We start from the raw sequence: 15041 nt of genomic DNA, 5'->3' as shown, positions 1-15041 counted from the left end.
TCATGTCTATATGATAAGTCATGTCTATATGATTTACACCCACACCCCAGTGTGGGTGTAAACTGGGGAATTCTATAGTAAATTTGGGTCTAGATACTTATCATACTAACAGAAATCTAGGCAAATAGCAATATACAATCGCAAAAGCATTTAACTGAAACAGAAAAATTTAAAAGAAAACATTTTCAGCAACCGTTCCCCAAATGAATGAATTTCCTTTTTTCTTCTTATCCAGCACAGTACAGGGGGAAGCTTCTCCATATCCAAGTTGCAGTCTATAAATGTGGGGAGGACAGAGAAATGCCTTGGTAATTGTGAATGCTGTTACCTGGTCGCTCCCCAACTCTATCCTCTGGGAGAAGTTCTCTGTGTGCTATTAGGAGACCCCAACATTCTTTGTAACTCTGGTGTGTCACTTTCTCATTGTTAGCATCCTAGCCAGAAGTCAATGTGCACCTTTACTCGTTTGTCCCTCTGCTCTCAGCAATTCAGAACTCTCCAGATGTGTCCAGTCCTCTTTTCCATGTGACTCCATCTGGCTCCCCTACCTTATCATGATTTTTATTTCATCCCCATAAGGAGAACCTCTTGTGTCTAAGCTTCAGTCTCCTGGGAAAAGAAGTTCTGGTTGGACAGACTTGTGTCTGCCACATAGAACACTGGGAAATGTAGGCTTGCCATTATCTGACCCCTCATTCCATAAATAATAAATTATTATTTGTATTTGTATTTATTTTAGTTTCATTGCTTCAACAAATTTGCTCTGGATTCAGATTTATTGAAAGACCTAACTTTTACTCTGAATCATCCTGGTATTATAATTACCATGAATTTTTTATGACATAACAGGATTCTAAGAATTGCCCACGGGGAAAGTGGACCCATTAGAGCAGACTTACAAATAAGAACAGGCAACTTTTCAGGACACAAAATTTTTATCAGGCTATCTATCCTTCCTTTAAGAAGGGTATCTGCCCTGGTAGCAGAATATACTCAGAGTTCAAACAGATCATACCTATCCTGTACAACTTTGACCCATATTCTTCCATAAATTTGCCACTCACTATGCCAGAAGCATTGATTTTTGCTGACAAAGGGAATATGCTGACATAGGGAGCACGCTCATTGACTCCCTGTCATCTTTTACCCTTCTCATAGGGTCAGCCCATCTTCGTTACATTTCATATAATTCCTTTATGACATCTTTTACTCCTTTTTTCAGAATTCTTCATTGGTTATACTGTATGTTGTACCTTCCCACACCTATTATTTGTATCCCCAACACTTAGCACAGTGCCAGGGACATAGTAGGTGATTAATAAACGTTCATTGATAGACTGACTGACCTATCATATACTTCTCTCTTGCCCTCTTCATGAGATCCATTTTTACTTTTTCAGAGATTGTTATAGTCTAAGATTCCCTGCTCTACAGCAGCACCAGTAAGAATGTTAGTATTAAGAAGACAGACCCATGAAACAAAGCAGAATATATGAAAGTCAAATTGTTATGATGACAAACTGGCTATTATAATAATTTGGCAGTGTGATGTAGTGGAAAGAGAGTCAGCTTCAGAACCAAGAAGAACTCTGTTTCAATTCTGTCTCTGACACATACTGGCTGTACAATCTGGGGCAAGTGAATTAACCTTTGCCTACCTCAGTTTCTTCAGTTGTAAAATGGGGATAATAACAGCAGCTATGACAAATCATTATTGATTAGAGAAATGCAAATTAAAACAACTTGAGATATTTTACACCTCCAAAGGTTGTTGTGATGAGGTAAAATTTGTAATGTGCATAGTGCCTGGCACATAGTAGGCACTTCATAAGTACTTGGCTCCTTGCTTTCTTCCTCTCGATGCTCTTTGAAAAGAAACTGCCAACCTCCATCGATAGAGAGTGTCCTCACAAGGAATTCCCTATACCAGTGGAATCACAGATCCAATCCCAGTTGGTCTATGCTTGGGTCTCTGAGTGAGCATCTATATCTTTATTCATATATGTACTCAGAAATACACATATGTATTGTGAAGATGAAAATATCTTGAGCATAGAAACTGAATATTTTCTGCACAGCTAAGTTTACCCCAGTAGTCAGGCTGTCAGATGTCTGCTCCCTATAGGGAAAAGGGGGTGAATACTGCTGATTAGAGATAATTAATACCTAACAAGGGAGAGAATCCTTGTAGGTAAGATTCTCCTCTAAGTCCTGAAACAAGTGGGTAAACAGATGGGCATTTCTAGCTCAGGAAGAGTTTGAAGAGAAAACAAAACTGAAGAAATAGAGGTAGAAGTCATGGATTTCACAGCTATCATTCAAAATAGAGGACAGGGGGAATAAGGCAGTACAAAGTAGCTTAAGGAAAGTATTATGATGGGAGGAATATTAGGTAGGTTTATCTTATGCCCAAGATAGTATTATAATTTTATGACATTCTGATCATATTCTAGACACAGCCTACATCTATATGAGACCAAAACAAAAGATTCTGTAGATTCCAGTAAAGATATCAGTGATGACAGTGGCAGGAAAAAAAAGAGGAAAAACTAGTTATTATATCGATCAGTTTATTAATTTAATTTTCACTTTCTAGTGATTATCTTAGTATTGTTTTATACACCCTTAACCAACATTTACTAAACACCTACTGGGTGTTACGAACGTTATACTAAGCAATATGGGGTAATACAAAGGAAATTGTAGGCATTCTGTCAAACTGTCAAGGAATTCAGTCAAATAACTATTTGTCCCCTACATGAACTCAGGGAAGTTATATCCCCTCTTTGTGTCTCAATTTCCACATTTGTAAAAAATGAGAAAATGGCACTAAATCACCTTTAAGATCTCTTTTATTTCTAATTTCCGTGATCTAATGACTGGACCTGAAGCCTTGACTATGGGCTAGAACTGTAGTTACTGGCTGTTTCCCTTTTGTGGAGATTTCATATTTAGCCCAGTTGATATCTCTACTGGCTTGGAATCTGAACAATAAAAGCATTTGGCATCTTAACAGGCCAAGGGGGAAGTAACCTATTGGAGTGCCTGAAACAGAATGATTGGTATAGAAAGCTAGCAGTATTGCCACTCAGCCCAAGGAGCAGGAAGGTCTAAATAAGAATAATTTTTTTACTCTTTTAAAGTATAATTATATATATATGTATATATATATATATCAATACATACATGCATAAACACGTACTCATATCTTCATGCATGCATATATATGCATGTATGTACATATTATCTATGGTGTCTCCAAAGTCTTAATGCAGTTTTAATTGGGGCCACCACACACACACACACACACACACACACACACACACACACACACACACACACACACACACACACCCATCCACACACACACCCTTCAACTCTTTTGTTGATTTTTTTCAGTACGGTACCATGAAGGGAGGATCCTCTCATGGGAAGACATAATATAAGTTGGAGTATTCTGAAGACAGACAAAGTTTTCTTGTGAAAACCCAAGGTAGAAAGATAAGGACGCTCTTGCCTGACCCAGTTGATGACTAACTCTGCTGCATGAAATTGTTCCAGCACTGTTCCTTCCTTACCAGAGTGGAGACTTGTCTGGCTGCCAAGGACAGGGCGGTCTCAGGTTATACATCACCCACATGCCTGTCATGTGAAGCAAAACTACCTAGACACCACGTTCCTGGGAGGGTTTCTCCTTGCCAAAAGGGTTTTAGTTTGAGCCAGCTTCTCTTCCTTGAGCTGTAATCTATTCTCCTGTCCCATGGCATTGAATGTTTCTCTCCCCAGCCTCCAACTGTCTCATGAGCCAGACTGAAGGAAATCCATGGAGCCAAGATGAACCCTGCATTTCTGTAGGCAGGATGAGCTCTCCACAAAGCAGTCTGGGAAAGTTCTCATGCTGTCAAGTCACTAGACAGAGTTTGCAGTATCTTAGGTAACTGGTGCTTCTTTTTAAAAGACCAAAATATACAGGCTACATTTCTCTTTTGGGGAATTAAGGGCAACATGGGAAGAGCGTTAGTCAAGTATTGGATCTGGAATTAGAAAGACTTGGGTTCTAATCCCACTTCAGTTACTTGCCAGTTTTATAACCATGCACAAATCAACCTTTCTGATTGCAGGCGCTTTGCAAACTTGAAAGCACTATATAAATTCAAGTTGGTATTATTCAGCCATGGTCGCAGGTTAAATGAGCCATCTGAGCCAAAATTTTATGATTAACTTCTATGAAAAACAAAATAAAACAAAACAGTATGACAGAACCTGAAGGTCTATATTATTTCACAGGACTTTGCATATGGTAGGTGCCCAAATAGCTTTGTTGATTAGATTTTAACCTGGCTCACTGCATAAAAAGATTTCTAATATCTCTGGGTTTTTTGGTGTGGTTTAATTGTTCCCTTTCCCCACTCTACTTTGGCTAAGTAATGTTGAAAAGTACTGTCATTGTTTTGGCAAGTTTGGAGAGTAGATTCTTCTACCACTGTAGTTTAGGATTGCTATATCAAGTCATTTCCCCCTCTTTCCTTATCTATTGGAAAACTAGAGTTTAATTACTGCTTGAGGGGGATTTAGGTTAGACATAATGTCAAACTTCCTAACTGGTAGAATAGATTAAAAAAGGTTGTAGGCTGTCCTCTGAGGGACTGAAAAAGAAGTCAGGTTCATTCATCTGTGACTGCCTGGAATCAGGGGAGTGAACTAGACAACCTCTCAAGGTCCCTTGTAGGCCTAACAGGAAAATGCTCATCCTTGGGATGTCAAATGAAACTTCTATGATGCTTCACAGATCATTTCTATCAAAAATGTAAACAGAATTTGGTGCCTAAAGATACCTTCTAATGTTGTTGGATCGTGAGTTATGAGTATCCCTTTGATTCATGTAAGCTTATGTCTTTAAGCACAATTATGAAAAAGACATATCTTGTCTTGTATCCACTTTTCAGTGGATTCCTTTCTCAACTTGGAAATCATTGCTTCTGTCTCTCTTGCACCCCACCCCCATGACCTTCTTCCTCCTTTTTAGGAGCACAGTATCTTTAAGCCCTTTCTCCTCTCTATCAAAATCAGGTCTTAGGAAAGTTCAGTTATCCATCACTTATACTTTATCATGAATTTAACCCAATGTATTACCTCTCTCTAAGGCAAGAGAAGAGGATAGTAGGTACTTTACTAAGTACCTATATGCCAGGTACTGGGTTAAATACTTTACAAATAGAATATCATTTATCTTCTTTTTAGGTATTATCTTTAAACCTAATTTCTAATTGTAAAATTGGATGCTCTTTTATTTGTAAGAAGGATTTCAGGTGTATCAGAACAGTTGGGGAGGTAGCCTGTTGGACAGAGGGCTCTTATGTAGGACAAGGAAATCATACCATGTAGGATGCTTTCTATTTGGTTAATGATCAAATGAGATAGTGGTGCCTGGAGCAGTGTAGGTACTTAGCACAGTGCCTGACACATAGTAGTATTTGATACTTATTCCCTTCCTCCTTTCTCCTTTCCCCATAAAGCCAACTCTGTACATAGGATCAGTTACTAATATTATAACATAGAAGGAATAGACTGAGCCAAGGTACAAGGATCCCAAGTTGGAGAGAAGATACCAAAGGTGCCTCTTTTATGCTTGGAAGGTATAAACAACGTCTTTCCCTTAACCCAAAAAACATTTCCTTAGTCCCCATCCCACACTATACCTTTGAGTTTAGAGGATTGTAGAATTAGAGATGGAAGGGACCTTAGGAGACATCTAGTTCAAATCCCTCATTTCACAGCTAGGTTGGTACGGTGGACAGAGTTTTGGTCTTACAATCAGGAAGACCTGAGTTGAAATTTGGTCTTAGACACTGTGTGACACTGTCATTTAACCCTGTTTGCCTCAGCTTCCTCATCTGTAAAATAAGCTATAGAAGAAAATGTCAAACCACTCCAGTATCTTTGCCAAGAAAACCCCAAATGAGGTCACAGAGACATAACGGAAATGACTGAACAATACAAACTTGAAACCAGGTCCTCTGCATCCAGAACTGGTGCTTTCTTCTCGGGCGATTTCTGGGTTCTAATGCAGCTGTCCATGTGGAAGACTATGCTGGCTGGCCGTGCCCACTTCAGGGCCATGGGCACAAACTTGTGCTCAGGCATGCAATAGACAGAATATCCTCAAGGTCTTGGACAACGCCTTGTACTTTGCATCGAATCACTTTCCCCCTATGTTTTCTGAGGGAGAAGGCAGGAGGAAGGTGAATGTGGAAAGCAAGCTGAAGCTTAGGAGAGCTGTACTTAGAGAAGCATCAGTGGCTTTGTGTGTGCCCTACAGGGAAGTCAGTTAACCTCTCTGTTCTCTGGTGTTCTAATCTGGCCCAAAGAGATAATCATTATACTTAGCGACCTCCTGGATGCCCCGAGCATTAATGAGACAATGTGAGAAAATTACCAAGTGCTGTGCTGATGTTAGCCCCATTCCTGATTACTGTAAGGCCTCTTATTTTCATTTTAGGATATATTCCTTTAAAAAGGAGGGGGTTGGTCGGATAGGAGGTGGGTGGAGGAAGAAGATTGGACTGATGACTGAAACAGCTTAATTTTCTTTTCAAGGAAAAGGCATCATTATTAAAACCATAGAGCAAGATTCTTCACCAGATCTAAGTGAGTGAATCGCAAAAGCCTAAAATCTTCCAAAGGGAAGGGACTCCAAAACCCCTAGAGTCCAACCTGGAGGTCAGCAAGAATCCACCCTACTATCTACACTATGTGATCACCAGTCTGGGTTTGAATACCTCCAGGGAGGGGAAACTTCTACCTCCTGAGGCACCCTATCCGACTTTTGGATGGTTCTAATTGTTAGGAAATTTTTTTTTCTTACCTCAATCCTAGAGCTGCCTCTTTGTGACTTCTACCCATCACTCCTAATTCTGCCCTAAGGGTCTAAGCAGAAAAAATAAAATCCTCCATCTACCTGCCAACCCTTTGCATGCTTAAAGACAGCTATCTTACCCACCTAGGTCTCCTCCAGGCTAAAACATTCCGTTTCTCACCTGTTTCTCATAAAACACAAGCTCGAAGCCCTTTATCATCTTAATTGTCTTTCTCCAGATGTCCTTCTCAGAAGCAGCTAGGTGGTGTAATGGATAGAGTGTAGACCTGGAGTCGGGAGGACCCAAGTCCAAATTCTACTTCAGATTTTACTGTGTGACCCTGGGCAAGTCATTTAATCTTTGTCTCAGGTTCTTCAAGTGTAAGATGAAGATCATAATGGTACCTACCTTCCAGGGTTGTTGTGAGGATTAAATAAGATACTTATAAAGTGCTTAGCACAATGCATGCCGTTGCTAATAAATAAATGCTTGTTTCATTCCCTCTTTCTGCCACTGTGTACTTCCTAAAATATAGCATATCGAATTATGTACCAAACTCCAGATGTGGTCAGACTGGGCAGGGTATCTGTCTCTGTCCTGTGGGCCATTCACTTTGGTTTCTACGTGTCCTGGGGATAAGTTCTTCCCTAAATTCTCCATAGACAAAATGTTCATGGCTCCATGGAGGAAGTGGGACAAAAGAACCCAGGAAGATAATTGATTGTTTGGAAAATGAGGGTCAGCTGGTGCCACATGAAGTGAGATGGGTAGATACTGCACTTAAGACATCCCTGAAGATGTGGGCGGAAGAGGGGGAAAGGTACACTAATACATTGTTGATGGAGTTGTGAACTGGTGCAACCATTCTAGAGAACAATTTGGAACTATGCTTCAAAAGTTGACTGCTTCTTAAAGAGGTCTATTCACTGAATGGGCATTACCTCACTTTAAGTGAGTATCTGAAAAGGCCTTAGCCTAAAAGGCCAAGGTCTCCCACTGCATCCTGGGCCATCTCCAGTCATTCTGGTGAATATCTGGTCACTGGATCTAGAGTTCTCAGGAGGAGAAAATGAGGCTGGTGACCTTGCACAGTCCACCTTCACTCAAATCAAAGTCAAGTGCAAATCATGTCATCATTTCTCTGATGTCACGGTCCTCTTCAAAAACGAAGGATGAACACAACTCACTAACTTAGTGGTTGATTAGTAATTATCTTTTGGGTCTGGCTAATATTAAATAGCTAATAACAATAATGCTAACATTTATATAACATTTGGAGTTTTGCAAAGTGTTTTACATCTATTATCACATTTGATCCTCACAAAAACCCTGAGAGGTAGGTGCTAGTATTATCCCCTTTTTATGTATGGGAAAACTGAGGCTGAGAGTTGTTAAGTGGCTTGCCTACCATCCCGCAGCTATTAAGTGTCCAAGACAAGATTCCAGTTCACTTCCTAACTCTAGGACCAGTGTTCTATTTATTTTCACTGCCACAACTGAAGAGTCAACAATTTCTGAGTCCACTAACTGACTAGCCCATATTTTTTCATTTAGTGAGTTAGTATGAGATACTTTATCAAATGCTTTGCTAAAATTTAGCATTCACTCCATTTTGCGGGGGGACAAGAGGTTGCCTGGGCATGGGTTTCAGTAAGTTATCAAACATTTATTAAGGGCTTATTATGTACCAGGCACTGTACATATATTTGATATATGTACATATATATTATATATACATGTATAAATATGTACATATATACATATATAAATGGAAATATAAAAAGAAATACAGTCTCTGTCCTCAAAGAGCTAACTTGCTAATGGGGGGAAGATAATATATGAAAGAAAACTGAAAAGATTCCAGGTGGGGAGAAGGCAATCCCTTCTTCAAATCCCTCCACCATTGTAGATCAATAATTCATTTATAGTTTATAGTCTTAATAGAGTTTCTCAGAGTCATTGAGAGGTTAAGCGAATTACCAAATTTATTTAATAGTGAAATGGTCAAATAGCTAGTATGTGTAAGAGGCGAGACTTGAACTCGGGATTTCCTTTCCTTTAGGTTTGCCTTTTGTTCATTATACCAGGCTGGTCTGATCTACCAGCTTAATATCACAAAAGATTTGTCTGGCATGACCTATTTTTGGTACAGCTATGCAGGGTCTTTGTGATCATCCCTTCCTTTCCTATATGTTCAATAACCATCTCTTTAATTTTCATTCTAAATGTTTGCCTGGAATTGAAATCCAGCCCAGCAACCTATAGTTTGCAGACTTCACTTTATTCCCTTTATTAAAATTGGGGCCACATTTGCCATTTTTCAGTCCTGTCATATCTTTCCTTCTTCCATTATCTTCTCAAAATCACTGATAGTGGCTCAGTAGTCACATCCATCAATACTTTATTTCGGTCTGGTGACAAATTCATCAAAGGCAGCTCTTCCTTATTTTGAGCCTTCACTGCTTATTAGCCATTTCTGTTCTATCCTTTTCACCTCAAAGATTATCCTCCTTGGTAGATAAGACATTTCCCTAGGGGAGGTCTATCCTTTCATAATCCTGATAAACATTATGCAAATAAAATGGTTAAAATGTCCATATCCTTTAATCCAGAGATTACATTGCTAGGCATATGCTCCCAGCCTCTATACATAGCATATCTCCTTTCCTCTATACCTAGCTCCTGGCATTTACTTCTACTTCCATTCCTAAGGGGTCATTGAAAAAAAGAAGCCTCCATATACACCAAAATATTTATAGTAGGACTTTTTGTGTAGCAAACAACTGGAAACAAAAGAGAAGCTCATTGGCTGGGGAATGGCTAAACAAACTGTGGTACATAAATATAATGGAATATTACTCTGCTGTAAGAAATGAACAATGTGATGACTATAGAGAAGCATAGAAAGACTCACATGAACTGATACAAACTGAAGTAAGCACAGTCAAGTTAACAATGCATGCAAAGACTACAACAATGCAAATAGAAAGAATAGTTGCGAAACAATTGAAAAAGAATGTTGCAAAATTATACAGAAAAAGGCTGGCTTCAGAGAAGAAATATAAGAAGATACCTTCTTCCTCTCTTTGCAGAGAAGGAGGTTTCCAGGGTGTGGAACACCATATATAATGTCAGGTTTTAAAAATATTTTGATTGGTTTTACTGAATTTTTTTCTTTTGTTTTAAAAATATTTGTTGTAAGGAGTGTTTTTGGACTGAGGAAGGGGGTGGAGAAGAGGGATGCACTAGAAAATTTAGGTGACAAAAGCAAAAGATATCAATTTAAAAAAATTTTAAAAAAAAGAATTCTGGCACTTAATCATATTTAGATTTTATAGCTTCTCTCATACCTGGCTCAAATCTTTATGTCCTAAAAATTTAGCATACAGTGTATTTTTTTTTAACAGAGAGAATTTAACTTTGCCTTGATAAGTCTGTGACACCTCTTGTTATGGTGGAAAATACCCTGATGTATCAAAACAAGAAAAGTTCAAAATGACTGCCCTTATGTATTAGTTTTATTTTTTTATTTTTTTAAAAGTTCATTTCAATTTATTAGGAAAATTTTATTGATGTTTTAAAATGAGCAGTAATACTCCTAGATGTAGTGGTATGATTTTTTTTAAGTATGACAACTATAGACATGTAGAAATACATGACTTTTAAGCGATGACAAACTTCAAGAAAAGAGCGAGGAGGAAAGGTCATTAGGGAAATCTATGCCAGTAATAAAAGATGGACTAGTCACATGCAGATAACCCAAGCATTTCATTGGTAATCTCTCAACACCAGGAGAATGGTATCTTGCATGTTGAATAGAACTCTTGTGAGGAGTTTGTGGAAAGACATGAACAAGAGTAACATCCAATGGGATAGGCAGGCGTGGATGGGTTTTGATTTATAGATTGACTAATGCTTGGGTTTCTTCTCCAGGTCACTTGGAATAAGTAAGCATTAAAGTTCATCTTTACTGAACCTGATTGAGGCATGGGAATATTATGAATACTAAAACTTTGTTGGAGAATAAAATAGTAGAAGGAATCCCCAGTCCTCAAATCTGTTGCTTACTACTTGTGTGACCTTGGTCAGGTCACTTAACTTTTGCCTTAGTTTCCTCATTGTAAAATGAGGGAGTCAGACTGGATGACTTCCAAGCTCCCTTGCTCAATCTGTAATCCCTAAGATCCTAAAATAAGATAGAAAGCTTGTTCCTTCATTTAATTATCTTTCACCTGGAACTTCTCTGGCTTTGTTTATGTCAGGAGCCCTAGAGGATTCTAAGTCAACCAGTGGTCGGCAAGGACTAAGTAGCGTTCTAGGCAGATGTGTGGCAGCCAAGACAGAAGGACTTTCCATCCCAGTTGATTAGGGGGTTATGAACTTATTAAAGAGGAAAGAAAACCTCAGTGAACTTGCCTCATTGAACCTAGCTATGAATGCTATCCCCTTTATCGCATGGGATGGGTTTTTTACATTTATGGGCAGCTGTGAGATACAGTCCCAGAACAGAGGTGTCTGTAAAAACAGGAAAATTGTTAGTATAAATTTGAAGGGACTTGAGAAAGAACAGAGTGCAACAACTCCTCACGGTGATGCACCTCCTTGACTCAGAAGACCAAACCTGCCTACCCTCTCTTGCTAGGGGTGTAATAATAATCTAAGCCAAAGCAGAAAAGAAACTTCACATGGTAGGAGATTTTAGACTGGTCCCCATCATCTTGGGCATGATTGCATCAAGTGGGTGGATAATTAAGTGGGAACATGAAGAGAAGTGAGAAGAAAATGGATGCAATGAGTCAGAGCTGCCAAGGCAGCCTAAGGTTTTCCCAGGTGCTTTTCTCATGCATTTGTCTGTGCTCCTGGACATGACAACTGTTGGTTAAGAGAAGCCATGAAGTAGTACATCAAAGTTGGGGCTATATATGTATCTTTAGGGTACAGTCTTATTTGTCTGTGTCCATGTGGACAAGTATCTCCGGGCTGAGGTAGATGGGCGCTAATAGAAACTCAGACAATGAGAAGCTCAATGCCCACAGGCATGTCTTATCTTCTATTTCATGATATCACAGGCTCATAGGATTTAGAGACAGAAATAACCGTAGAAATCTTCCTGTCAAATCTCATTTTATAGATGAGGAATTGAGGCCTAGAGAGATTCATCTCTGGTCACATTTGTAAGAGTATTAGAGCCAGCCTTGCTGCCTCTCTGCCTCGTCCGAGGCTAATTCCCATTCATCCTTGGGTAAACCCATGACCAGTGATAGACTCTATCCTTTGTCCCTAACCCTAATTCTGATCTATTAATATATTATCATGGTTTGGGATGATTTTGAACCAGTCCTATGATTTCATTGATTTAGGAGCCTGCCAATGAGGAAACTCCCTCTACCAATGCAGATTTGTACTTTCTCTTCAATGTGTAGTCCTAGAGAGTTTCTTGGGCCATTGAGAGGTTAAGTATCTTGCTCAGGGTTACACAATCAGTTAAATATCTGAGGTGGAACCCAAACCAAGGTCTTCTTGACTCAGAGGCAAGCGCTTTCTAGGTCCAGTACATTTTTTTCTCATGCTATTATTTAAATGTTTCTTGTGACTATTGCTAGCCTCCTCCACTAAATCATACATTTCTTGACACAAGGGACTGTGTATTCTTCTTCTTTTGTATCCCACACAATGCCAGTAGAGGATTCTGCTTATGATGGGTGGTCAATAAATGTTTGTTGAGAGAAGTGGTCTACATGACTTTCTCTGTGAGGCCCTAGAGGATTCCTGACCCTGCTATTTAAGAAACACTGGTCTACAAAGAGGTAAATATCAATTTTTGTATTTGACAGAAGAGGAAATTAAAGCACTGAGACCTTTGACTGAGTCTCCAAATTCAACTGCTGACAGTTATTATCACTGAGGCAGAGCTTGGGATACTGTAGCTGAACCATAGCAGCACAAGATCTCTGGAACCTGTGTGTTTGAAGAAGGCCAACAGAGAGCAGCAGTAAACTGACTGGGCAGCTGCCAAGGTCACTGCTCGCAGATGGAGCTAGAAGCACACCAGCAGGGATGGGGAAGTCTACCATCCATAAATCATATTAGCTTGCATTTATATAGCTCTTAATAGTTTAAAAGGCGCCTTACTCAGGGAGTTCAAATTGTCAGCTGATGCTTGTGATAGGAACTGTGGTTCATTATCTTTGGAGATGAGGTGGTTAAAAGGAGGTGGCTAAAAGTGAGAGAAGGACCAATAGCTCAAAAGGGTGGTTTCCAAAATGAGGGGCAATTTCAGAGAAATCTGGGAAGACTTGTATGAACTGATGCAGAGCAAAGTAAGCAGAGACAGGAAAACAATACAGTCTCAGCAACACTGGAAAAAATGAACTCTTAAAGACTTAAGAATTTTGGTCAACACATTGGACAATCATAATTTGAAAGGACCAATGATGATCTGTGCCATCCATCTCCTGACAGAGGGGTGATGGATTCAAGATGCAGAACAAGAGACCCATTTTTGGACTTGGCTAACGTAGGAATTATTTTGTGTGACTATGCATATTTGTACAAGGATTGTGTTTTTTCTTTTTTTCTTTCTCAATGGCAGGGGTAAGTTAGAAAGAAGAGAAAAATAAATGCCTGTTAATTAAAAAACAAGTTTTAAAAAAGTGCCTACTTATCTAAATGCAGTCACCTGTTCTTTGATCCTTTTAGACACATGTAATATATAGTACACATGTGCTATATAGGTGCTGTCATGCTTCTGGACCCTAATTTATAGGATTATTGAGTTTAGAATTAGAAAGGGTCTTAGAGATCATCAACTTCAAACCCCTCATTTTATAGATAAAAATACGGAGGCCCAGAGAGATTCAATGATTTGCCTTCCATCACAAAGGTAGTGTGTGACAGATTGAGGATTTAGTTTAAGCCTGTTTCCCAATGTGTTTGCTGCTGGGTGACCCAGCTACTTGCTAGCCTACTAGAAAAACCTCTCTCTAGCCCTCCAGGACCTTAGCTAATCTCTAACTAAATTGACCTCTGGCTTCCTACATTGACAAATGTTGTGGTTCCCTGCTGCTGGTATTGCAGACAGACTCCTGCTTCTCTTTGCACAGATGTTGAGGTTAACCCCCATCATGGAAGGCATCCAGTTCCCCACCTGGAAGGTCCTAGAACCCACCAGATGGGATAGAACACAACTATGAGAGGAAGAAAGGGATCTTGCTGGGATAGGTGAGGGTGTAGCTGGAACACAAGGCAGAAGTCAGGAGCCAGGAAGGCAGCTGGAATACAGTCAATAAAAGTAGGAGGAATGAAGTTTCAATCCTGAGTATGTTTTAGAGTCCCAGATGGGGCAGTCAGGAAAAGCCCCTGGTAGCAAAGTGGAAGAACATGAACTTCTTGGCAGACCTTGATGAATTCTTAGGTTGTTTAAATCCAAAGGGCCAGGAGCTTGTCAATGGAATCCTAATAAGCACTGTCCTTTTTGTGTCTTTGCTTGGTCTTCTATCTTCTTTACCTCTACAGATTCTTTAATTCTATAAGGTGCACTTTCCTTAATTGGGCCATACAAATCTGAAAATTATCCAGACATGTGTCTTTTTTTTATTTTTTAAAATTCTAAACTTGAAAGACACTGAATAACTTGAGTATTTCCATATTCAAACAGAAGAGAAAAAGAGAATTGTACTTGAACTTGTGAATTTATCTTAAAGACAGTTGCTTTTTCTTTTCAGTACATTAATAAGTCCAGCACTTAACTTTCAAAACTGTCTTCTTTTGTTTAAGACCTTTTTTCTGTTCTCTTCTGTGCATTTAAAAATGTTTCAATGATTTTCTTTTCTTTTTCTTTTTGGCATACTGTCCTGGTTCTCCTTTTCTTCCTAACTTCTCTCCTCCCCCACCAAATTGAAAACAAACAAACAAAAATAAACAAACAAACCAAACAACTCCTTTAATCAAATATGTATAGTGAGGCAAAACCAATTTCCCCATTGGCTGTGTCTGAAAATGTATGTTTTGTTTTGCAGCCTGAGTCCATCACCTGTATTTCAGGGCTGGATAGTCTCTTCCATCGTTCCACTGGAATGATGGTTGTAGACACATCTGTTCTTACTGAGTGAAAAGTTTAAATTGACTTCTGCCTTTGGAAAACTACAGTGTCTTCTCAGTTGAAACAATGTAAATTAAAAGGAA

The sequence above is a fragment of the Notamacropus eugenii genome, chromosome 2, assembly GCF_028372415.1.
Source record: "Notamacropus eugenii isolate mMacEug1 chromosome 2, mMacEug1.pri_v2, whole genome shotgun sequence".
Taxonomy (NCBI): Eukaryota; Metazoa; Chordata; class Mammalia; order Diprotodontia; family Macropodidae; genus Notamacropus; species Notamacropus eugenii.
This window is presented reverse-complemented; position numbering follows the sequence as displayed.